Source organism: Melozone crissalis, unplaced genomic scaffold, assembly GCF_028551555.1.
Source record: "Melozone crissalis strain CALT ecotype California unplaced genomic scaffold, PUWL_Pcris_2 ptg000035l_1, whole genome shotgun sequence".
Classification (NCBI taxonomy): Eukaryota; Metazoa; Chordata; class Aves; order Passeriformes; family Passerellidae; genus Melozone; species Melozone crissalis.
Genome location: NW_026535813.1, coordinates 4,674,918 through 4,701,343, shown reverse-complemented (window position 1 = coordinate 4,701,343; position 26,426 = coordinate 4,674,918).

The window sequence follows — 26,426 nt, the reverse complement described above, 5'->3', positions numbered from 1 at the left end:
GCTAATTTCCAATCTTGGGGAAGCATTGTTGGGGATGGCATACCAGGTTGGGGAGAACCCATATCTTCAATTACATTATTAATTTGTCGGAGGTCGCAGAGGAGTCGCCCTCTCTTTTTGTCAGCTTTTTGGATGACGAACACTGGAGAGTTCCATGGGGACATGGTGTCTACAATGTGGCCCTTTTTTAGTTGCTCTTGCACTAGTTCCTCAAGCACCTTTATTTTTTGTTTACTGAGCGGCCACTGTTTCACATCAACTGGTTTGTCTGTTTTCCACTTCAGTTTTTGGGTGGGGCGCTGTTGTTCAATGACTGCTGTACAAAAATGCTGTGGAGAGTCTGGAATATCAATTGTGACACCCCACTGGGCCATTAAATCTCTCCCTAACAAATGTTCCGAATAATCTAACACAAATGGACGTATATTTGCCAATTGTCTGTTTGGTCCCTCAAATTGAATAATGCTTTTGGATTGTCTTGCCAATTGCAGACCTCCCACACCTTGAAGGTGACCGGCAAGATTTTGCAAAGGCCAATGTGCTGGCCAGTCTTGTACTGGAATCACTGTGCAGTCTACACCTGTGTCTACAAGCATCTCAATGCGTTTAGACTCCCCACCCCCACTGAGGTTACACCATAATTTTGGCTTGTCTTTCCCAATAACTTGGACCCGGGCGACTGTGGGCCCTTCTTTTTCTATTATTTCAGGTAAAGATGGCACAGAGATAGCTTGTGCAACAATTTGTCCCTTGGGAAGAAACAGGGGTGGGTGGAAACAATGCAGGCCGAGAACAAATTGCTCAGGTTCTGATGTTGTCATTCCTGGAGCAATTTTGATCTCTTGTGGTGTGTGTTTGGTGTCCCCAATGACGATGTACTTACAACGAATTCAGTTCCAAGTACCCTTCTGTTCAGGATTGACAGAGACAAAATGCCAGTCAGTGTCCTTCAGGTGGAGTGACTCTGTCAGCTGCAACCTGCAAGGCTCATTGACAGAAGACATGGTTAATACAGGATAACCTAAATCATAACAAAGGTTATTTTGTTTCACTTTGAACAGTGGACCAGCAGACTTGGTCTTTAAAGCACCTGCTTCACTTACACAAATATTAATATTATCGCGCGCTTGATTTGTTTTGCTACCCTTATTCCCTTGGCCTGCTCTTTTTGTGTCTGCACGCCTGGCAGGCGGGCGCTCCCTTTTCAGTTTTTTTTGTTGTTGTTGACCCCCAGGGAGGGCTTGTAGTTCTCCTCCCCTGCCATGTCTAAAATCTTTAAATTCCCTTTTCAGGGGGCACTGGTTACTCCAGTGCCCTAGGTTGTTACAAAGCAGGCATGGTTTTGTGGGCTCAACCATTGCTGGTCTCCGCTGCTGCCCAGGGTACTGCTGTGCTGAGGGGAAAGGTGCAGGGCTGGCAATGGCGACACGCTGAGGTGGTCTTGGCAGCAGCCTTGGTCTGGTGTCTTCAGCCACACTCATCAGAGGCACTTTCCTGTTACAGACTAGAAGCATATCTTTTAGCGTAGGGGGGGTTCTATAGGAAGGCTCAGGATTGCCGCTCGACACTGTTCATTTGCATTTGTAAATGCCATTTCCTCTAAAATCGCTTCCCTAGCATTCACTTTTTTTACTTGTATTTCAATATCCCTAGTTAACCTTTCTACAAATTTCAAAAAAGGCTCTGATGGTAGCTGTTTAATTTTACTATTGGGCTCAAAAGGCCCCTCAGGTTGGAGGGAAAAGAATGCTTTTTCAGCTGCTTCTTTTACTTTCTCGAGTATTTCTGCAGGAATTGCAGTAGCTTGGACTGAGGGTGAAGACCATTGGCCCTCACCACAGAGGTGCTCAATGGTGATAGGGTTACCACTGTTGTCTTTGGCTGTGTTTGGATCAGCATGCAAGCCTGGGAGAGCGTCATTTAGCAGTTGTTTCCATGCTAATTCCCATAATTTGAATTCCGTGGAGGTCATGAGACAGGAAAAAAGCTGTTTTAAATCATGTGGGATCACCACAGTCCTACTCAGTTCAGAATTTAAAAGGCCACAGAAATATGGACTGTGTGAACCATATTCTTTATGAGATTTTCAGATCTCTTCAATCAATTGTCGTCCAAAAAACTCTAATTAGCAGTTGGGGTTGCTCCTCCCTGAGCTGCAGGCTGAAAGGTAACAGGAGCCAGTGACAACATGGGATTATGCATTGGGTCTGCCATTCCCTGCTCTGTATCCCTTGAATCAGAAGCATTGGGATCACAGATACAGGTTTGCGGACAGGCAGTGGGTGTGTCCCCACCGTGGGAACCAGGGGAGGGGGCGGGGATGCAATGGGCACAGGAGGCGGGGTCAGGGGGCCAGCAAGGGGCAGGGAAACTGTGGGAACAGGGGGTGGAGTCAAGGGGCAGGCAGGGGGCGGGGACACCTGGTGACCTCACGTCAGCAGACGCCCCCTGGGAGGAGTAGAGGGGCGGAGCTGAGGGTACTGCAGGAAAGGGAGGGGGAGGGGGAAAGGGGTCACGAGGAACAGGAGGAGAGGGGGATGGGGCTGGAGTTTTGGGATGCTTAAGAGGATTTTGGGAAGAAGAAGACCAGGTTTGGGAAGATGCCACGTGGCATCCACCATCTTGTGGGCCCCCTAGGGACTGGGGGGCATTTTGGGCATCACTGCTCTCTGGAAAGCTGACACGTGCTGTGGGTTTCAGAGGAGGGGACACAGGGAATTGGGAAAGGTTCCATGCAGCCTGGCCAGGGCCTTGTGGACAGGGCAACTCAGACATTTCAACAGACTCTGGGAGTTGACTTCCCAATGAGTGTGCTCTCTTTAAAATACCAAGTTTTGGGGTAAGAGGTTTAGGGGTTTTAGAGCTAGGAGAGAGAGAAACAGGGAGAGCAGAGGTACATGGCTTGGCAATTGGCTTTTTCTCCATTTCCCTTTGTTTGAGCAATGCTGTTCGAATTTGTAAACTCCAGAACACAAATTTAGCTGAGGGTGCATTACCAGATTTTCCTAAGGTTATCAATTCATTCCCAACTTTATCCCAGAATTGAATATTGTTGATTTCTTCAGGGGAAATTTTTGGGAACTGCAGAAAAAGCCATCTTATAAACTGTTTCAATTTTCCTTTTGAGAACTTCACATTACTACTGACTAAAATGCTAACAATATTATAAAACACTCCTTTTTGTACAATGCTGAGTTTCGAACCCATGTTAGATATAAAAGGCAGAGTACTAAATCCCGCCTGACCAAAAACAAAGCCAAAATCAGCTACCGATTTCTGAAAAAACCACAGATAGGAAAGCGATAAAGAACAGACAAAAGCCTTACAATGCAGCTGTATATACTGCTTTTAAAATTCCCGGGCAGCAGCAGCAGGGCACGCCCTGCCGAGCCAAGGCAGAAACAAAGCCTCCCCTGCCGTAGAATGCAGCCCCCCCGCAGAGCTGGGAGAGCAGCCATGCCACGTGGCAAGCCGAAACCGGGGCCCCCCCGCGCCGCGTGTGCAGAGAACACCCCCCACCCCGCACCGCGAAAGATCCCCCGGCCACGTGGAGAGCCCCCCCTCCCCCGCACAGAGAGAGAGCAGAGTCCCCCATGGCGAGAGAGCCGAGCACGCTGTGCTGCAGAGCCGGGGGAAGGGCAGAAAGCACTCCTGCTCCGGCGCGAATTCCAAAAGACAGCGAAACACGCGGCAGAAAGCTAAAAGCTAGAACGCAATGAATTCCCGTCTGTGGGGCTGCGCAGCCAAAAATGCAAAGGCAAAAAAGGAACAGAACTCATGGCAGAGTCTGTTTTTGAGCTTCTGCTCCACCGAGAGCAGAGATACTCACCCGAAATGGAAGCTGTAGCTGGCTGGGTCCAGGCAGGTCTCCTCACTGGAACAGGACCTCTCTATGGGCAAGAGAGGCTACCCTATTCTCCCTCTGGAAAATCTGCTCACCACAAAGGAGCTGGGCTTTCCAGAGGCGCCGAACAGTCCACGAAACTTCTTCTGGGAATATTCCCAAAGTCTCTAGCTGAGGGCGTTGCAACCAAGGCCCCTTTCAGCTGAGTGCACGGCTGCCAGAAGCTTCTCCGAGGTACTGAGAGTCCGTCTTGGGCTGCAGAGTCGCTTGCCCGACCAGGGACGCCAAAATATTGGTTTAGGAATCCCAATGTTACCAGTTAGATTGTGCCTGGGCCAGTCTGACCCTTGCTGCTGGGCCAAAGGCGGCAGCTGTGGTGTATCACCCCAGAGATACCTTTGGCTTGCTGGAGATTGCAGCTGGGCACTGAACAAGTCCAGGCTTGTTAGGAACTCCGTTTACCTCAGGAAGAAGGCTTCAGGCGATGGTGAAGAGAAAAAGGAGATGGATTCTGCTGGAGGGTTTAATATCCAGAGGTTTATTCCATGGTTACAGAGATCTGAATGTAGGCAACTGCTCCAACAGAATAGCGACCGCATGGTCTCGTTACCTTTTAAGCTCCCGGGGCAGGGGGAGGGGGAGGGGACAGGTGAGCCACCAACCAGGTGAGAGGGGCAGGGTCTCAGGGGAGGATGACACCTAGACAGGCCAATGACCTCTGGGCATAGGGGCATCTTTTGAACTTGACCAACCACACGACGCCTTGCTGGAATGTTAAACCTGATTGACAGGACTCACTCAGCAAGGGGCGAGGGGGAAGGGAGAGAGGTATAGGCACACCTGGGGAAGGACCCGGAAGTTTAAAACAGTTTACAACACACTGCAACATTCAGCCAGCAAATAGTCTAAACCTATTCGATTCTGGTACACAAATGCTCGTACCTGGGTGTGTCTCGGAAGGTTGCAGTTTATTGCAGCCCCGAGAGATGTGAAAAGTCTCTGTTTCGGCCCCCATGTTCGAAGAATGAGTGGGAGTTCTTCAGTTCTCGGTCTCAGAGTTGTTTATTGTATCTTATCTATAAAAATTTGTCTCCTGCTCTGCCAAGGTCCGTTCAACAGGACAATTCCAGGCACACTCACTGCCCTCGGGGCGGTGTTATCTCTTTATACTACAAACTACGTATAACATGTTTACAATTATTTGCCAATACCTATCACCTATGTTAGACAGTGAGTTTCTACTCTAAACCAATCCAAAAGTGCCAACATCACAGCAGACGATAGAGGCAGAGAAGAAGAAGGAGAAAGGCCGGACATGCCCAAGTCCCTCCACCTTGTCCCCAAAACTCCTATTCTAAAAACTCCAAAATCTACTTTTTCACCTAGTGATAATTTAATTATTACACTACTTAAACTTTTGAGGCTTTCAGGTCTTCATACAAAGCTGGTAATTTGCTTCACGGGTCATAATCAAACCCACAGGTGTTCTGGGCTGTGTGCCAGGGTCTCTGAGCCCCCTGGCAGGGGTCCCAGCAACTCTGGAAACCTAGAGGGATGTCCTGAGTTCTGACAGGTGTGCTGCCGACTTAATAAATCCAGGGCCTCTGAAGTGTGATTTGACACAATTTCCACCACTGCCTGCAACCTGATCAGCTGGTTCAGTAGATAAATTGGAGTCCTATATCCATAGCTTCCATCCTGAGCCCATGTGGCCGGCCCATAATAATCAATTATTCTTGCTGCTGGCCACTCCTCTTCCCCCCAAGTTTGCCTGCCACTTATGACAGGTATCATTTTCTTCAGGCTTCTTCGCTCCCTCCCTAGGGTCTCATACAGAGGAGACTCTAGTAAGTTGCTTTTTGTTTGGGGGAGGGTGAAGAAGACTGGCCGAATCATGCCCAGAGTGCATGATCCTTTCCACCTCGGAGGTAACTCACTGTATGCTTTCTTTCCACAGATCCTATAAAGTCCATCTGGGTCTTTCCATCTGTTATTAGTTTTCCCTGGGTCTCCCCAATATTCTCTCAGACCTGCCAAGGATTGGTAAGGATTGGCTCCAGGACTCTCGACCCAGAAAAGTCCTATTTGTCTGTTCCATTCACAATTTGTTTTGTTTTTCTGGCTCCAGTACCACGTAGGAGGTTCTGGTTGCCAGACTTTTCCCTTGCTGTTTGAATTTACTGTCAGAGTAGTTATACACAGAGTGTATCCCACCATTTGGGTACATTCCTTCCCCTCTTGACTGATGCAGATCATTCCAATCACTCTTTGATCCAACACCCATCCCTCAGGTCTCTGTGCCAATTTTGAGACCCTTGGATTGTCCCATTCCAAAAGCTGTTCCGGAGCCAAACCTTCACCCCTCCAAGGCCACTTCTCTGCCAATTTCAGCCCCCCGCAAATCCAACAATTTGACAATCTCAATTCTGTGGCAATTTCCTGCATTAAATCAATGAATAAATTCCAGTCTGGGGAAGGTAGTTCCCCATCAGCGTATTGTTTCTCAAACAGTTCGTACTGCTCGCCCAGAGTTTTCAATCTTTCCTGTTCCACTCTTTTCTTCCTAAGTTCTGACTCCCTTCTTTTCAGCTCCTGAGTAATTTCTCTCATCTTTCCCTCAGGATCTGTTCCATCTTTGTTTCTCGCAAAACAAGCAACCCTATCTCATATCGCAGGCAGATAGTATCATCATTTGCCTGTGCTAAGTCCAATATGATCAGCTCTCTGCTCAGGGTGAATTTGTTGTCAAATTTCATATTTCTTCCCACCCAGTACATTTTCCCATTCATCACACACATCCCCATTTTCGAATTGTCATAACACAATGGATTCAACTGGTGATATGCTACAAAAATTGATTGTCTTTCCCCCAACCCACATTGTCCAATTACATTGATTGCAAATGGGGATTGACATTAGTTCTACATTCCTTTTCCGTATTCAGTGTTGGTGCTTGTCTGTCTAACTGCCCATTCTGCATTCCTGACTTCAGATCTATACACAAGATCTCTTTGCCTGATCTGCACAATTTGACCCGAGTGCCGTTTATCAAAGAGTACCTGCCAGACTCTCTGATGCACTCGTCCGGGGCTTGGTATGCTGAGATTCCCCTGTCCCTTTGCTCAATTGGGACTATCTGAGCGCATTTACTGCACTCGTCCATGGAGCTGTCATTTCCATCATGGATTGGGGTCTCAATGTGCAGACTCTGCATCCCGCACATGGCTAGGCTCAGGCCAATCAGGATTCCCACCAAGTGTACTCCTCTACCTTTGCCTCCACCCCCTGGGGTGCCACCAGCGGTGAGGAAGACCATCTTCGCAGCAGCAGGAGTATTCTTCAGGGAATACATTCTTGGACCCAGCTGCATACCTCCTCTTAAAGGCGCCTCACCGTGAGACCTTGACAGCATCTGAGCTGCACGGTATTTTGATTGATTTCCGAAACTCCACATCCAAAATCTCTGCTTTAGATTTGAGTTTTCAATGTACCTCGTTCTGAAAAATGTAGAACCACTCCTGTGAATCTAATTCAATGATTCCTAAGTTTGTGGCTAGGGCTAGAATATGGTCAGTCAGTTCAAGCTCCTCTTCCAGACACTGAATGCACAATCCCTTTGGCCTCTGCCTCCTTCTGCAATGTATAACAAAAATTCCCTGACAGTATTCACACTTGAAGTGTACAAACGGATGGCATACACAATCTGACAGTATACAACCTATCCGTTCACTGTCGGTCATTTATGAGGACGTTGGAGTTTGATTTTCAGGTCGCCTGTGGAAGAAGTGACCCTCCACTCGAGTGCTTCCTCGTGATGTTCTACCTTCTTCACTCTGAACCCGTGTCTCCAACCTTTCTCTGCTGTCCAAATGGCCATGTCTGTTGTCAGAAGGACAAGAAAGGGGCCTTACCAGTGAGGGGAGAGGGGTATATCTTTCCACACTTTCACAAGCACTCTGTCACCTGGTTGAATTTTGTGGATAGCAAATCCCAGAGGGGCGCTCTGAGATACTATCCCCTGTGTTCTCAGTTCCTGTGAATTTCTGTTTATTACTACCAAATATGGTTGAATCTGGCTGTCTTCCAATCTGGGGTGTCCCACCAGCATCCCGTGGTTATATGGCATCCCATATAGCATCTCAAATGGTGAGAGCCTCGTCTCTGAATGAGGCATCATCCTGATATTAAGCAAGGCCAGAGGGAGGCATTTCAGCCAGGACATCTGGGTTTCTAAAATTTAGACAACTGCGCCTTCAAGGTCTGATTCATCCTTTCCACCTGTCCCGAGCTCTGGGGATGCCACGGAGTGTGATATTCCCACTGAATGCCCAGTGCCTCTGCCATCTGCTTAATAATTTTCAAGGTAAAATGTCCCTTGATCCGAGTCAATGCAGTACACCACCCCATATCGAGGCACAATTTCTTCCAGCAATTTCCTGAACACAGTCTAAGCAGTTGCCCTTGGACTGGGGAAAGCTTCCACCCAATGTGTCAATTTATCCACTATTACAAGCACAAATTTGAACCTTCCCACTTTGGGCAATTAGGTAAAATCAACTTGAATTCCCTCAAATGTCGATATGCAATGGGGCAACTCCCCAGGGTCACCTGTCTTGCCTTGGTTTTGTTAACTTTCTGACAGATCAGGCATCCTTGTACCTCTTGTTTGGCCAATTCATAAATTCCTCTGCACCCAAAAAATTTCAAAAACTGTTCAGCCAAGGCCTGAGCCCCCCAATGTGTTCGCTGGTGCAGTCTCCTCAAAATTCTCCTGGTAAAACCTTTAGAGACTAGTTCTCTCCCATCCAGTAGTGTCCGCTTACCTTCCTCCAATTTTCCCCCAATTTTCTCATAACTTTCAATCTCCTTTGGGGAGGGCTGAGGAGGGTCATCTGGGACCTCAATCCCTTCGATCTCCAGGGTACTTACCGTCATCAGTGACGCGGTCTTGGCCTTCTGGTCTGCCAAGTTGTTTCCCTGGGTCTGGAATTGCATCCCTGCCTGATGTTCCTTCACATGGACAACCAAAATTTCTTCCGGCTCCCTTATCACTTCCAGAATTTGTCGGATCAATTCCCCGTGCATCAGTCCCTGTCCCCATGTGTTGATCAACCTTTCTTCCCAAATTTTCCCAAAGATGTGAACCACCCCAAAGGCATACCTAGAGTCTGTAAAAATTGTTCCCTTCTTTCCTCTCAGTCCTTTCCAGGCTCTCAGAACTGCATACAGTTCACAAGCCTGTGTTGACCATCCAGCATTCAAGGGGGCTGCTTCTATCACTTTCCCTGTTCGCTCGTCCATGACTGCATATCCTGATTTCCTTTTCCCTTTGATCACTCTGCTTGAGCCATCTACAAACTATTTTTCCCCTTCGTCTAATTCCTCTTCTTCCAAATCCTCCCTAATCTTTGTCTGCAGTTTGACCACTTCCACACCATCGTGAACGAGTTCCTCCAAAGCTTCCCCAAACAAGAACTGAGCTGGGTTTTGCACGGTTGTTGTCCACAATTCCAAATCCTGTGAATTAATCAAAATGGCTTCATACTTCAGCAATCTAGCATCCGTAAGCCATTTATCTGCTTTCTGTTGCAGTATGCCCCGCACATTGTGTGGTGCAAATACTTCCAAAAGGTGCTCTGAAAGTTACTTTCTTGGCTTCCTCCACCAACAATGCTACAGCTACAATCAGTTGCAAGCACATGGGCCAGCGCCTGCTAACAGGGTCCAAAAGCGTAGACAAGTAACCCACTGATTTCCTGACTCCTGCCAGTCCTGTGTCAGCACACTATGTGCCGTATGGTTGCTCACATCCACGAACAACTGGAATGGCCGTCTCACATTGGGGAGGCTCAGCACTGGTGCCGCTGTGAGCACTTCCTTGACTCCCCTGAGTTTGTTCTCATCCTTTTCTGTCCATTTGATTCTGTCCATGGTGAGTTTTTCATACAAAAACTTCACCTTCTCGCTGTATCCTTCGATCCACTGCCAGCAATATCCCCACAACCCCAGAAATTGCCTAACTTCTCTTTTTGTCTGTGGGGGTGGTAAGGCAATAATCCCTGCCACCCTTTCAGGATCCAACTTCTTTTTCCCTCTGGTTAACCAATGTCCCAAATATCTGACCTCGGGCTCTGTGAATTGCAACTCCGACTTTGACACCTTCAATCCTTTTTCCCCTAAAAAGTTCAAAAGTTAAGTGGTACTTGTCCTCACAACCTCCTCCCTTGGACCTGCAATCAACAAATCATCTACATATTGTAGCAATTTTGTCCCCTCTGTTGGTACAAAGTGACTCAGCACCTGTTCGAGTACTTGCCCGAAAAGGTTTGGGGAATCGACGAAGCCCTGAGGCAACGATGTCCATCTGAGCTGCTGCTTCCTGTTTGTTGCTGGGTCTTCCCACTGAAACGCAAAATAATCTTTGCTGTCCTCTGCTAAAGGACAGGTCCAAAAAGCATCCTTCAAATCAATCACAGTGTACCAAGTGTCCTCGGGAGAGATGTTATTCAGCAGGGTGTAAGGATTCGAGACTGTGGGGAACAGGGTCTTAGTCCTTTGATTCACAGCCCTTAAATCCTGCACTAGCCTGTAGCTACCGTTCGTCTTTTGCACTGCCAAAATCGGGGTGTTGTGCCGGGACATGCACGGCTCCAGCGTTCCTTTCTTTATCAATTTGTCAATCACTGGTTTCAGTCCCTTCCTCCCTTCCATGGGGATGGGGTACTGTTTGACCTGAATGGGGTCTTCTGGCCTTTCAAATTCAATGTGGATTGGCTCTATGTCCAGCCTCCCGGCCTCCCCTTGGACATACCAAACCTTTGGATCCATTTTCTCCTCATCCTGGGTGGTGAGTTTATACAATCTCACCCTGAGCTGGGAATCTTCCACTGCTAAACCGATTTCCAATGCCACCATCAAATCCCGTCCCAGCAAATTAAAGTCTGCATCTTTTATTATTAACATATTTCCTATACACTTTTTAGTTTCTGTCCCTATTTTGACATCCTTTATAATCAGAACCTTAAAAGGTTCCCCCTTTGCTCCAATTACCATCATTGCATCATCGCTCAGAGAGCATCCTCGTGGTAACTGCTGCACCATGGTCTCTTCAGCCCCGGAATCTACTAAAAACCAAATATCCTGCCTGTGGGGTCCCACTCTCAATTTTATCAAGGGCTCCCTCGGTGTTCTGGACCCCAAACTGAAAAGCCCCTGACACCCCTAATCTTCCTGAAACATCGTTTGATCCTTGACCTTGTTGGGACAATTCTTTCAAATGTGTCCTTTTTGCTTGCAGTAGTAGCACTCGATGTCCTTTTTCTGGTTGTTTGAACCCTTTCTTTGGGAAGGATTTTGCTTCTTTGCCAGCGCCGTTTTTGCTGAGTCTCTGACCTGTTCCTGTTTCTGTGCTTCCCTTACTGCAGCCACCAGCACTTTCGCTTGAATCTTGTGTTTTTCTTCGTTCCTTCTTATGCAGACCTTCTGGGCTTCCTGGAGCAATTCCTGCAGTTCCCTGTCTTGCCATCCATCTATCTTTTATAATTTCTTCCTTATGTCTTCCCATGATTTCACCACAAACTGAGTTTTCAGCAAAACCACCCCAATCAGAGAGTCGGGGTCCATCTTGGAATACATTCTCAGGCTCTTTTGGAGCCTTTCCAGCCATTCTGTGGGGGTTTCATCCTTTCCCTGACATTCCCTGAGTACTTTACTCATATTTTGTCCCTTCAGCACCACCTCCCTCATACCTTGTATTATCATATTTCTCAAATTTATAATTTTCTGCCTCCCTTCCTCCGTCTGGGTGCTCCAAGATGGCTTTTGGTCCAGCCACCTCTGATCTCCCCGCTCCCCCTGGGGATTCCTGTTTTCCCAGTCTTTGATTGCGGCTTGATCTGATCATGTCCCTCTCCTCATTGTTAAACAGTGACCTCAGGATCACATTGAGATCCTCGTATGTGTAGGTGCTGGTTCCTAGAAATTCATCTAGTCTTTCCACCACCCCCAAAGGATCGTCCATCAATTTCCCCATTTCTTTCTTGAAAGCTTTCACGTCCCCGTTGTCAATCGGCGCATGTACAAAGCCGATAATTCCCGGAGCTGTCAGTACTTCCCATAAAGCGAAGAGACCGGGCTTTTCCTCCTCATCATCACTGTCTCCAGTGGTTTCCCTTCTGTGGAGAAATGGCTACATGACAGAGGTCACGTAGACATTCGCTTGTTAGCCGACCAGGAGCTGGGAAAGTACCAAACACAGCTAGTTTGGGTCTTTGCACCTGCAAGATAGCGTGTCCTTGGGCCTAGCTGGGTATGATAACAAGTGGACAGAGAGACGTGGGAAATAGAGAATGTAGGCCCAAAGGAATGAGGAAGAGTTGATGGTATAGTTTAACCAATAGATCGCTTGGCTTACAGAATATTCATAAGCTTATTATTTGCTGTATAAGTGTCTGATGCTCTCTTCAATAAACGGAACTTGCTTATCACTCATATTGAGTGTCCGAGTCTCCCCTCACCGACAAATGGCTCATCCCTGACAAAGGCTTCATTCTGCAACACCCTTCTCGTTCTCTGCCTTGTTCAATGGGCCAGAGGAGAGCTGGCTTTCTTTGGGAAAAATACTTGTTTTTCCTCAGTCCTCGGGAGAGTTGGTGGCTGGGGCTGCTCACATGGGAGTGGAGGCGCTGTTGCCTGCCCATGTGGGAGGGAAGGCGCCGGGGACAGCTCCGGTGGGAGTGGCGCCACTGAAGCTTGTCCCTGTGGGATCGATGCCTTGGGAGGCAATGTGGGCACCTGAGGTACCTGGGCTGGTGCGGGCTGGGGTGGATGGACAAGTTTGCCAAGCGTCTGAGAGCTCTGATCAAGTATAATACCAAACAAGCGTACTTCCACATCTCGGCATACTCAATTTCCTCAAAATCCTGCGGGCGGTGATCGACTACGTGGTCGTACAGGGATTCGCACGTCCACATCTCGAAAGTGCCGAACACCAGCCAAACCACGTATTTCGCGATCTCCTTTCCCCCCCACTTTTCCATGCAAAACTGTATCATCTTTTCCTTGGACTTTCCCACCCTCCTGGAGCTGTCGTCCCAATGTTCTAACATCCATCTCAACGGGCTTTCCCTCGGGATTTCAGGTAGAACCTTCCCAGGATCTTGGGGAGGTTTTTCTTGGGGCTTTTTCTGGAACTTACTCTTTCTCAACCCCATTTTCCAAAAAAAACCTGTTTGCTAATTTTCTCACCTTGTCTCCTTCAGCTGGGATTCTCGACGCGAGTCGCAAGTCTCTGTCCAATGTAAATTTCCTAAGTTTGTGAAATGTCGCCAGTCTATTCAGCTACGTAGAGAACCGTTCCGCGGGTCTTTCGACTGGTTTCGAGCTCTCTTACCTGATTCTCCAGATCAGAAGGCAGATTGGCTCCCGAAATATTCTGGGAACGTCTTTTCCCCTTCCTGACCCAACCGTGATCGATTCCCTGAACTCCCTACGAGTCCCAGGTCCTACGTGTGATAAGAAAAAGCGCTCGCTTCCCCCTTGACCGACCACTTCCCTCGCGGGAGAGTGGAATTGCGATCATGGGGTCCACACTCGCTTTGTGATAGAATCACGTCTCACACACACGCCTGATCACACCCCACTCAACCACACGGTACTCACAGTTCCTTTCCCACGTGGATTCTTTGTGCACGCCCATTTTCCAAGTGAAAAAGTAAAAAGCACCGCAGCCTCGGAGATTCCTCTTTGTATCGTTCCGAGTTTCCAAGAGCTGGGCCCATTTTATCTCTCTTTGGCTGTGGTTCTGTCTTCAGTTCGGTGTTTGCCTTCACGAACTCCCAATCCTGTCAGACAGCTGAAATCAGTGGGGCACCTCCTGACTGGAAAGGGGTCTCCGAACCCCAAATTTAAATCACGTCAGGGTCACCAGAATTGTTATAAATGATCAATTGAAAGCCAAATTATCAAAAAAATGAGAAAAGATTTATATATCTTTTTCCACAACCAAAATATGGTCCTCAAAACCACCACAGCCAAAGAGACAGTGTCGAGCCCAGGATCGGCGCTGGGTGAACCTGGATCCGACCTCTATTGTATCGGATCCCCCCCGTTCATGAGAATCACTTCTAGTGACGAGGTTTTATGCAGTTTATTGTGCCCGAGGCAAAGGAGTCCCAATTTCTTTTGTAACTCTTCACATTCATAGTTCGTTCTTTCACTGTGCAGAGCTGGACAAAGGCCATCTCCTGGTTGATAGCCAGCATTGATGGAATCCCGGGAAGTCATGTATTCACATGTATCTTTCTGGCGACTTTGGCTATCTTGATTGATGTTATCCACAGGGCGATGATCGCTCTTAGGCGGTTTCCGATGACTCGGGATAACGGTGATCATGGCGCTGGGTGTGTCTATTCATAAGCTAAATGCCAATCGTTATCTGGCCGACTCCAGGAATTTTGGAGTTTGAATAGACATCCGCCTCTCAGGCTGCTTGTGGTCAGAGACTTGTTTGGATTTCACAATCTTTATAAAATACATTCTTCAACAGCATGAATTATTTCTAACATATATTACAGTTGGAATGCCTGACTGTCCCCGTGCGCCTCAGTGGTGTTGGGGGGGTTAGCTTCTGGAGGTTCTGCCTCCGGTCCCGAGGGGCAGAAAGCAGGAATACTGGCACTTGCATTGCAGGGGCGGGGAGCACAGCGGAAAGGGAGCATTGCTCGCTTGCTCTGGGGAATGAAGACCCCCAGATCCAGGATGATGATCCCTGGGAAAGTTTCTCCTCCCTGGCTGCCGGTATGTGCCAGTAGTTCTGGGAGGAGCAGGTGTTCAGTCACTCCTGCCGCCAGGGCACTGGCGGCATGGTGTGGGTGGGCTGTGAGAACACAGAGCCTGCCTTGCAGGTTGGGTCTGTGCCCTTTGGCTTGTTTTCCTGGACCGGGGCCTCCACCTCGCCGACTGCCAGGTTTGGGGACTTCGCTTCTCCCGTCAGGGCCTGGGCCACTCTTCTGGCGGCTCGGGTTCCTGGTCCATCCACGAGGGCCAGGGCCCCGCAGGGTCCTAGAGGCACTCTGTTCTGCTGTTATTAAAAAAAAAAGAACTGCCACCATGATATTTTATGAAAAATCCCTTCTCTGGGATTTCTTCTCCTGGGAAGCTGGGAAGCTTCAGCTTGTCCCTGTTTTGCTGCTTTGGCATGTGATTTGGAGAATTATTTACCCAGCATGTGAACTGTTTTAATTTAATGACCAATCACAGCCAGCTGTGTCAGACTCCCTGAGTCTGTTGCAGGTTTTTATTATAATTCTTTTCTAGCCTTCTGATGTCTCCTTTCTTTTTCTCTAGTATAGTTTTAGTATATAATATCACATCATATCATATCATAATCATATCATAATATAATAACTCAGCCTTCTAAGAACTTGGAGTCAATTCCTCATCTCTCACCTCGTCCTGGGGACCCTCACAACACCACAACAGGAGAGAAGGCAGGAGCACCACTATTGAATGTGCTGGAAGACTCTTGAGGAAGGGATCCAACAGCTGAGACAAGTGGCAGTATTGGAGGTACTCTTTGGGAGGGATGGACAGCATGATAATGACTCCGACCAGGTCAGGTGCACAGGGCAAATGTTGTGGAGTCTGGCAAATCTGAGGCCATCTCAATACACCACCTTCATTGCAACGATTAATGCTGATACCAACCGAGAGACAGTGGGTTCTGTCGCAAACAAGCTTAGAAACTATGAGAGTATGATCAATGGCCTGACGCAGGCTCATGTCTCTGCCATGGTCCAAGAACTCAGAGAGGAGATGAGGGAGATGAGGGAGGAGGAGAGGAGGAACAGTTCCCACATTGCACCAGTGCGAGTCACAGGCCCCAAAGTCAGAGCCCAACGTTCCCTGGCTAGAGAGAGAGGGTACACCCCAAGGGCTGACCTATGGTTCTTTCTGTGTGACCATGGGGAAGACATGGGAAGGTGGGATGGGAAACCCACTTCTTTCCTGGCAGCACAGGTGCATCAACTCAAGGAGGGAAACACTAACCGAGGGAATTCCAGTAAAGAGAAGGTAGCCTCAACCTCCCATGACCAAGCTGCTGAGTATGATCTGTCAGATCCCCTCGAAAGTACCTCTACCATGTATGCCCAGGAAAGAAATAATAACCAGGGTTAGAAGGGCCCTGCCTCTAGCCAGGGAGAGGCACTGGAAAACCGGATCTTCTGGACGGTTTGGATCCGATGGCCTGGAACATCAGGACCACAACAATATAATGCCTTAGTTGATACTGGTGTGCAGTGTACCCTGATACCATGGGGACATGTGGGGGCGGAGCCTGTTTCCATTTCCGGGATGATGGGGGGGGATCCCAGCAACTGACCCTGTTGGAAGCCGAGGTGAGCCTGACTGGGAAAGAGTGGCAGAAACATCCTATTGTGACTGGCCCAGAGGCCCCGTGTATTCTAGGCATAGACTTCCTCCAGAATGGCTATTACAAAGACCCAAAGGGACTCAGGTGGGATTTTGGAATAGCTGCTGTAGAAGCAGAGAACATTAAGCAGTTGAACACCTTGCCTGGACTATCAGAAAACCCATCTGCAGTAGGACTTCTGAAAGGTGGAAGAGCAATGAGTGCTGATTGACACCTCGACAGTGCACCACCGGCAGTATTGGACCACTCGAGATGCTGTGATCCACATCCACAAAATGATCCATGAGTGGGAGAGCCAAGGGGTGGTCAGCAAAACTCACTCACCCTTCAACAGTCCCATTTGGCCTGTACGCAAGTCTGACAGAAAATGGAGATTGACTGTGGACTATCGTGCATTGAATGAAGTGACTCCACCGTTGAGCGCTGCGGTGCCGGACATGCTGGAACTCCAGTACGAGCTGGAGTCCAAGGCAGCAAGGTGGCATGCCACTATTGACATTGCTAATGCATTTTTCTCCATTCCTCTGGCAGCAGAATGCAGGCCTCAGTTTGCTTTCACCTGAAGGGGCGTGCAGTACACCTGGAACTGACTGCCCCAGGGGTGGAAGCACAGCCCCACCATCTGCCATGGACTGATCCAGACTGCACTGGAAAAGGGTGAGGCTCCAGAACACCTGCAGTACATCGATGACATCATTGTGTGGGGGAACATGGCAATGGAAGTATTTGAGAAAGGAGAGATCATCCAGATTCTGCTAGAAGCAGACTTCTCCATCAAGAAGAGCAAAGTCAAGGGACCTGCCCGAGAAATCCAGTTCCTGGGAGAAAAGTGGCAAGACGGACGGAGTCAGATTCCCAATGAGGTCATCAACAAGATCACCACAATGTCTCCACCATCCAGCTAGAAGGAGACACAATCTTTCCCAGGTGCAATAGGTTTTAGGAGAATGCACATCTCCAAGTACAGCCAGATTGTGAGCCCTCTTTACCTGGTCACCCACAGAAAAAACACTTTCCACTGGGGCCCTGAGCAGTAACAAGCTTTTGCCCAGTTTAAGCAGGAGATTGCTCATGCGGTAGCCCTTGAGAATTTTGGTGTCACAGATGAAGAACAAGAACCAGTGACATGGGCTGAAGAAGCTCCTCCATATAACCAACTGCCACCAGAGGAAACATGCTACGCTCTTTTCACTGACGGTTCTTGTCGCATTGTAGGAATTAATCGGAAGTGGAAAGCAGCCGTATGGATCCCCACAAAACTGGTTGCACAGGCCACTGAAGGAGAAGGTGGATCAAGTCAACTTGCAGAACTCAAAGCTATTCAGCTGGCCCTGGACATTGCTGATGGAGAGAAGTGGCCAAAGCTGTACCTCTACACTGATTCAGGGATGCTAGCCAATGCTCTGTGGGGATGGCTGGAGAGGTGGAAAAAGGCCAACTGGCAGTGAAGAGGAAAACCAATTTGGGTTGCTGAAGAGTGGAAAGACATTGCTACCAGGGTAGGGAGGCTACCTGTGAAGGTCTGCCATGTACGTGCCCATGTCCCCAAGAGTAGAGCTAATGAGGAGCACCAAAACAATGAACAGGTAGACCGGGCTGAAAAGATAGAGGTGTCCAAGATAGACCTAGATTGGGAACACAAGGATGAGTTATTCCTAGCTCGATGGGCCCATGATGCCTCAGGCCATCAGAGTAGAGATGCTACCTGTAAGTGGACACGAGACTGAGGGGTGGATTTAACCATGGACAGCATTTCATAGGTTATCCATGACTGTGAGACATGTGCTGCCATCAAACAGGCCAAGCGAGTGAAGCCTATGTGGTATGGTGGGCGGTGGTCCAAGTACAAGTATGGGGAGGCCTGGCGGATTGACTACATCACACTGCCCCAGATATGCCAAGACAAGCGCCAGATGCTCACAATGGTGGAAGCCACCACAGGATGGTTGGAGATGTACCCTGTTCCTCATGCCACTGCCCAAAACACCATCCTGGGCCTGGAAAAGCAAGTCCTTTGGAGGCATGGTACCCCTTAGAGAATTGAGTCAGACAAAGGGACCCATTTCAAGAACAGCCTTACCAACACCTGGGCCAGGGAACATGGTATTGAATGGATATATCATATCCCTTATCATGCATCAGCTGCTGGGAAAGTTGAACGGCGCAATGGACTTTTTAAGACTACCCTGAAGGCATTTTAGGGGCGGGTGCTTTTAGAAATTGGGAAATGAACTTAGCAAAAGCCACCTGGATGGTCAACACCTGAGGGTCCATCAATCGAGCTGGTCCTGCCCAGTCTGAACCCTTGCCACAGTGGATGGAGTCAAAGTCCCTGTTGTACACATGAAAGGTATTTTAGAAAAGACTGTTTGGATTAATTTTACCACAGGCAAAGACAAACCCATCTGTGGGATTGTTTTTGCTCAAGGACCTAGTTACACTTGGTGGGTAATGCAGAAAGATGGAGAAAGCTGTTTTGTACCACAGGGAAACCCAGTTTTAGGTGAGAACTGGATGTAAGGTTTTATTGTGATGCAGATGGAAATAGAATAAGGCGTGGATAATGTCCTAGATTGCAAGGTAATGTGTCTGTTCTATTCCTATCTGTTAGAGGTGGTCCAGTTATCATCTTGATCATCTTAATTGGGCAGTTTATCTCTTCCACAAACCACTCTGCCCTCTGGGAAGACATCTGCTGTCAATGGGCTATTGAATATAACTGCATGACTGATAACAATTAAATCACCCCATTGTGAGATGCTCTGCCCAGAGGGAGGAGCCAAGTGTTCCCACCTGGGCATAATCTGAGATTTTGGGACACCCAAACAGCCTTTCCACGGGATCCCCAGAGGAGCAGCAGCGTTTTCCACTGGATTCCCAGAGGAAGACCAGACCCATCTATACCACCACTGGATTTTCAGAGGAAGACTACACTCTTCTACAGGATCACTGCTGCAACAGAACCACACCTGTCTGCAGGAAGACTGCAGAAGAACTGCAGCCACCATTTTAATTGCACTGCTACCAACACCCTGACCCACAGTGTGTCAGGTCATATTCCGACTCTGTCAGTGTTGTTTTGTATTACTGCATTGTTTATTTTTTTTCTTCCCTAATAAAGAACTGTTATTCCTGCTCCCATATCTGTGCATGAGAGCCCCCTTAATTTCAAAATTATGCCCATTCGGAGGGAGGGGGTTTACATTTTCCATTTCAGGGGCGGCTCCTGCCTTCATTACTGACACTTGTCTTTTCAAACCAAGTCAAGGTGAAGGTTTCAAAGCCTCAGTTATAATGCAAATAAAGTTTGAAGGGGCAAATAAAATAGGAATCAGGGATGTTCTATTAGTTCCAGAAGCAGGATGCAATTTATTAGGACAGGATTTACAGATGCAGTTTGACATTGGAGTGCTCCCAGAGAAAGGGAAATGGTACTTAAGCTTCTCCAATTAAAGGAAGAAGATGAGGAAAAAATTCATGAGGTGGTGTGGGCAAAACCAAAAAACTGAGGTAAATTAAACATCAAACCTATAGTAATAAAAATAGTTAATGAGAACCATCCAGTTCGGGTACGACAATGTCCACTCTCCCTGGAGGGGAGACAAGGACTACGGCCGGTGATCCAGGACCTACTTGAGGAGCGGACCTTAGAACTATGCATGTCCCCCCATAATACACCCATATTAACAGTAAAGAAGTCAGATGGGACTTACAGGCTTGTCCAAGATGTGAGATGTCACAGTCGAGGCGGTCACGACACAAAGCAGAGACCACAAGCAGTCTCAGTTGGCAACACTTAATTTGTGAACATGGCTGATCTTTTATACAGTTTCCAATTGTTTACCCTTCTTCTACCTTAACTATTGGCCACAATAAGTCAATACCATGCTATTGGTGAAAAGTTATAATGACTCCACCTAACTTTCTAAAAATGCTTCATCCAGCTGCAGAGTGCTCTTATCTTTCTTCTCTCGATCTCCTTGGTTACAGCCTTGAAGAAAGCTCCTTATCAGCTGCTTCTTACTTCTCGGCTTCTTGCTCCTTTAGCTAACAGGCCCGCTGTTAGCCCCTTTCACAATTCCCCCTTTTTGTTTTTGAACTGTAAATACAGCTGCTATGGATTTTTGCAGGGCCCTTTGCAAAAACCCAAGCAGAGAGGGGACACACAAAACCACAATCACAACCATCAACAAAATTCCCATTCTTAATACAATCATTCCTGTCCTTCATCCATCTTTAAGTACTGATATATGGTCTTAGCCAGTGTGTTGGGAAATTTAGGTAACTAGAGAATGGAAAAGTACAAAGCCGTGGCTAATTCCAAGTTCTGCACCTGCTAGATAGTGTGTCCTTGGGCCTAGCTGTAGTAGGATAACAAATAGTGAAAGAGACATGAGAAATGAGAGATGTAACCCCTAAGGAATGAGGAAGAGTTAATGGTATAGTTTAACCAATAGATTGCTTGGCTTACAGAATATTCATAAGCTTATTATTTACTGTATAAGTGTTTGATGCTTTCTTCAATAAAGTGGACCTGTGATGAGCCATCTGGTGTCCTGGTCTCCTTCCTACGACACCAGTGTCATCTGGACGTTCTGCTTCAGCTGCGGAACCATCGATCCTGTCCTTTTCCGCACACTCTAGGTAAGGTTTGACACAGCGAGCAGGAACCCATTGAGGACCACTATCTGTCAAAACACAAGCATAACCCCTCCCCCAGGTTATTAGTTCCACTGGTCCAGACCATATACCAGTAATCAAATCCTTGACCCATCCCTTGACATTTCTATGTAAATTTGGTTGCTTAGAATTCAAAGAAGAAAAATGGCAAAAGATTGGAGGTAACTGTGAGTCAGTCAGGGGATGCAAGAAGTTTAACACATAAACAGCTTTATCTAATCTCACTTGAGGTGACTCCTTTTGCATTCCCCCTTTTTGCTTTTGAACCTGACGTTTAAGAAGTCCGTGAGCTCTTTCAATAATTGCTTGGCCCGTGGGGACATGTGGAATACCTGTTGAATGCTCAATGCCCCAGGCACGAAAGAATGCTTGCATTTTCTGCGAAGCATATGCTGGGCCGCTATCTGTTTTTACATGACACAGAACACCTAGAATAGAAAAGGCATGATAAAAATGACGAATAGCATCTCGAGTTTTATCTCCTGTGAATGCTGAAGCAACCATTGCATGAGAAAAAGTATCAACTGTAACATGAACATACTTAAAGCGACCAAATTCTGGCATTTTTGTAACATCAGTTTTCCATTCTTCAAACGCAGAAAGACCTCTAGGGTTGGTACCATAATACTGAGTGACATGAGCCATGTGACAGTCAGGACAAGAGGAAAGAAGAGGTTTGGCTTCGGCAGTAGACAAGCTGAATTGCTGCTGTAAAGCTTGAGCACTCTGATGAAAAAATTGATGGGATAAAATTGCCTTCTGCAACACATTGGGTACAGTTTTGATTGCAGCAGCAGCTACTAAAGAATCTACATAGGCATTGCCTTCAGCAAAAAATCCTGGTGATGATGTATGGCTGCGAATGTGCATGATGAAGTAAGGATGTTTTCGAGCACCAATAACTGTCCATGACTTCACTAATATGGTAAACAATGGTTTCTCTTGAATATTATACAACACTGCTTGATCTAAATGCTTAACCAAATTGGCAACCTAAACTCAATCAGTAACTATATTTACAGAACCAGGAAACAAAGTAAAAGCCAAAAGAACAGCAGAAAGTTCAACCAGTTGAGGAGATCCCTGCTGAATCACTGTCTGATATTCCCAGTGATCATCCCTTCTCCAAGCCACAGCTGCTTTTCCGGTTTTCCCGGACCCATCTGTAAAAACCGTTATACCTTCCACTGGAACAGGAGAATAGATTTGCTTGCCTTCAAAAGGAATCTCTTTAGTCAGTGTTAGAACAGGATGAGAAGGCAAGTGATATGAGATTTGGCCTGTAAAACAAGATAAGGCAGATTGCAATTCATGATTATTTTGAAAGCACCATTCAAAATACCACTGTTGTACCGGTATCACAATGGTCACAGGGTCCTGTCCCAAAATCTCATGACAACGCCTGCGGCCCTTGATGATAATATCTGCAAAAAGCTCATAAAGTCCTGGAGCTGTTTTCCGAGATCTGAAAGACAAAAATATCCATTCCAGAATATGCAGTTGATCTTCCCAATTATCATTCCATTGACACAGTATTCCACATGGTATTTCATGGTCTTTCAAAATAAACAATTGAACACCAACAGAGGGATCTATCCTGTTTATAAATTTGTGTGCTAGGGCTAATTCAACTTCTTCTAGGGTCTTTTTTGCTGCTGAGGTCAATTGCCTCTCATCAGTAGAGGAAGTGATGCCTGAGAGCAAATCAAACAATGGCTGCATCTGATGATTAGTTATGCCTAAATGTGATCGAATCCAATCTATTAAACCAATAAATTTTTGTACATCAGTAGAAGTTTTAACATCAATGTCTAACTTTACAGGTTGAGGCATAACTTGAGTGTTGGTCACCAACATACCTAGGTATTTCCAAGACATGTGTTCCTGCACTTTGTCTGGAGCAATGATCAGACCAAAAGCTTTCAAATTTGTCACAGCACATTCTTTAAGAGATGACAATTGTTGTTTGTTTTCAGATGCCAACAAGATATCATCCATGTAATGGTAGCAGTAGCAGTTTTTAAATTGCTACCGGACTTTTGACAAGGCCTGCGCCACAAACCATTGACAAATGGTTGGCGAAGTTTTCATGCCTTGTGGGAGTACCTTCCATTGATATCTTTTATCAGGTTCAGCATAATTTATAGAAGGCACCGTAAAAGTGAATTTTTCTTTGTCCTGCTCAGCCAATGGAATAGTGAAAAAACAATCTTTTAGATCAATGACAACTATTTGCCATTCCTCTGGAATCATTGTAGGTGTAGGAAGGCCTCGTTGCAAAACTCCCATTGTTGCCATTACAGCATTTATCTGCCATAAATCATGTAAAAGTCTCAATTTTCCTGATTTCTTTTTTAGTACAAAAACAGGGGTGTTCCAGGGACTGAATGATTCCTCAATGTGTCCTGCTAGCAATTGTTCTGTAACTAATTCTTGCAGGGCAGTAAGCTTTTCAGTAGTCAGGGGCCACTGGCGAACCCGGACAGGCTTATCTGTCAACCATGTCAGGGGTACAACTGGACGTTCATTACCCTGCAACACAGTGGCCCCCCATTAAAAATCCGTAGTAATTTTGACACCCCATTGAGATAAACAATCTCGTCCCCACAAACTTTGAGGAGCATCGGCAACATAGGGTCTGATGTTAGCTTGTTGGCCATCAGGATGTTTCACATTAATTACAATGGCTGACAGGCCACCTGTTGTAGCACCACCCAACCCCAGGAGTCCAAAACTTGCACGAGTGAGAGGCCACGATTGAGGCCAGCAAAGTCGTGCGAGTATTGTGACATCTGCTCCAGTGTCAATCACACCTGTTACTGATATAGATCCCGGATGACATTCACGGGAGGTGAGAGTGCATGTCTTTTCTGGACGGCTCTTTGTTACTTTCTCAGTCCAGAACACTTGAGGTACTCTTGTCGATCCAAAGCTTCCTGTGCCGTGACTTCGGTCCACTGTATTTGGAACAGAACTCACAGAAGGTACAAGTTGAGCAATGCAAGTTCCTTTCTGAATAGTGACAGGAGGGTCATCAATGGATACCATAGCATGAATCTGCCCTAAATAATCAGCATCAATAAGCCCTAGATGCACATGAATACCTCTAAGTGTAGTACTTGATCTGCCTATCAAAAATGCACTCAGTCCCCGTCCTATCGGACCATAGGCATCAAGAGGCACTTTGCATATTTCTTTTGTTAAAATGGTTACTGTGTCAGCGGTGGATATATCAATGCCTGCGGACCCGCTTGTTGCCCCTGAGTATTGTTCGCAAATGGGTAGCTTTCAGGGCTGGAAAGGCCCGCATTTGCTGTTGTGGTTGTTGGGGTATTTGTTTCCCCACGCGCCCCCTCGCGCTCCTCTTTGGGTTTCCCGGCACTAGCTGACCATTTGCATGATATTTACTCCTGCATTGTTTAGCATAGTGCCCAGATTTAGCACAACAATTGCATACAACATCGCTGCTTGCACTTGGTCTAAATGTTGTTTTCTGGACAGTACACTGTGACTTTACGTGCCCCTGTTGTCCACAATTCTAACACTTCGCGTAAGGTCTTAGCACTGCAGCAAGCGCTGCCATTTTATGCTCAACTGAACCAACTTTCGAGCAAGCAGTAACCATTTCAGACAAGGTGGGTTCCCCAGGCAAAGTGTCAATAATCTTTCTGCAGTCTGGGTTTGCATTTTCTTTAGCCAATTGTACGCACAATTTGTCTTGCAAAGTTTCATCCTCTACCTGTTTCTCAATAGCGGCAGCAAGTTTTTCTGCAAACTGCAAAAATGGTTCTCTTGTCCTTTGTTGTATAGTGACATATTTCTGTTTTGGAGCTGCCATTTCCATTGTTTTAGTTAAGGCACTCATGCCAATTTGCTGAGCTTGCGCCAAAATCGAAGGATCCCACCTTGCCTGTAAATCTGGATTAGCAAAAGGCCCAGTGCCCAGTAGGGCATCAACACCCACAGCATGACGAGGGTCGTGTTGAGGCAACTGCATATTTGTTAAAGCGGTGCGCTCAGCCACTCGCCTCCAAGTTTCTTGAAATACACCATATTGTACAGGCTGGAATAGAATTGTAGCAAGATGCGTGATGTCATAAGGTGCAAGCAAATCTGCATTAATTACACGTATTAATTGCATTACCTCTGAGGAATTAACACCATACCGAGCTACTTTCGATTGGAGGTCTTGCACAACCCTCCAGGCAAAGACGTGATGACTGTCATTCTGTCCTGTTCCAGGAGCTGCTTTGAAAACTGGAAAATCCATAGGGTTATCACAAGCAACATTTACATTGGCGCTGTTGTCTTGTGGTACTCTTGGAGCACCTAACCTTTCTATGATGTCCCAATTCTTTTCTTCAACTGCTTTCCTCCTAACAAATTCCCAAAACTCCTGAGGGTGTCGAGGAAGCACAGTTACTTGACATGGAGGCAAAGTCCATGGGGCAGTAAGGCTAGAGCTCTTAGGAGATGAAGGCAACAGAGCTCCTTGCCCCAACTCAGGTTTTACTGTGGGCGACTCATCACTTGATTCGCTGTTGCTGTCACTGTCAGGTAAAGGAGGATACGGCCTTGCAGATTGTTCAGGCCGCTCAGAGGGGAGCGGGGGGGCGGACGGCTGGACCAGAGAGGAGGGAAGCGGGGGGGCAGATGGCCAGGTTTCTCTCTCTGCTAAAGACATTTCAGCTAACTGGCGTAGCGGTGTAGTATATACAGGCACCATGGGGAGCTGCTGTGCAGGTGTGAGATAAGGAGGCTTAGGGATCTGATAAGAAGAGGCTAGGGCAGGTTGCCCAGAAGTTTTGGCAGCTTTCCCAGAAGCTTTGGCACCCAGCCTAGAAGCTCTGGCAGCCTTCCCAGAAGCTCTGGCAGCGTGCCAGGTAACTTCCATGGCATCCGAACTTTCTTCACCAAGTTCTCTACCAGAGGCCCCCTCTGCCTCAGAGGCCCCCCCATCAGGTTCTGTTATCAGCCCCAACTCTTCGTCCGCATCTTGTTCCATTTCTTGCTCTGTTTTCCATTCCTTTAATGCCTCAAAGAGCGAGTCCCAAGTAACTGCTAGATCGACAACTGTTTTATCTCCTGCTCGAATGACTTGCCAAAGTCTGTCCCCAACTTTTTTCCGTGCCTTAACACTAAATGCTGTGTCGGGATCAGTGCCAAAATTCTGTGATTAAGCCCACAGCAATATATTATGAAGCACATAGTCTGACGTATTAATTCCCTTATTTCTTAACAAAACTTTCCATGTAGACAGAACATTTTCTTCCTCTTTAGATAAATTATGTCCCATTATTACTAGTTGGTGGCTCACCTACTTCCAGGTGTCTTGATTGGAGGGAATCAGGTCCGGACCTCCCTGTGGCTTCCACCTGCAACTCTCAGCTGCACCAATGCTGCCTCCCCCACTACATCCCAGTGGGTCACGGTTGCCAATTGCTAGGACCCCGTATGGGCCCCCACCGA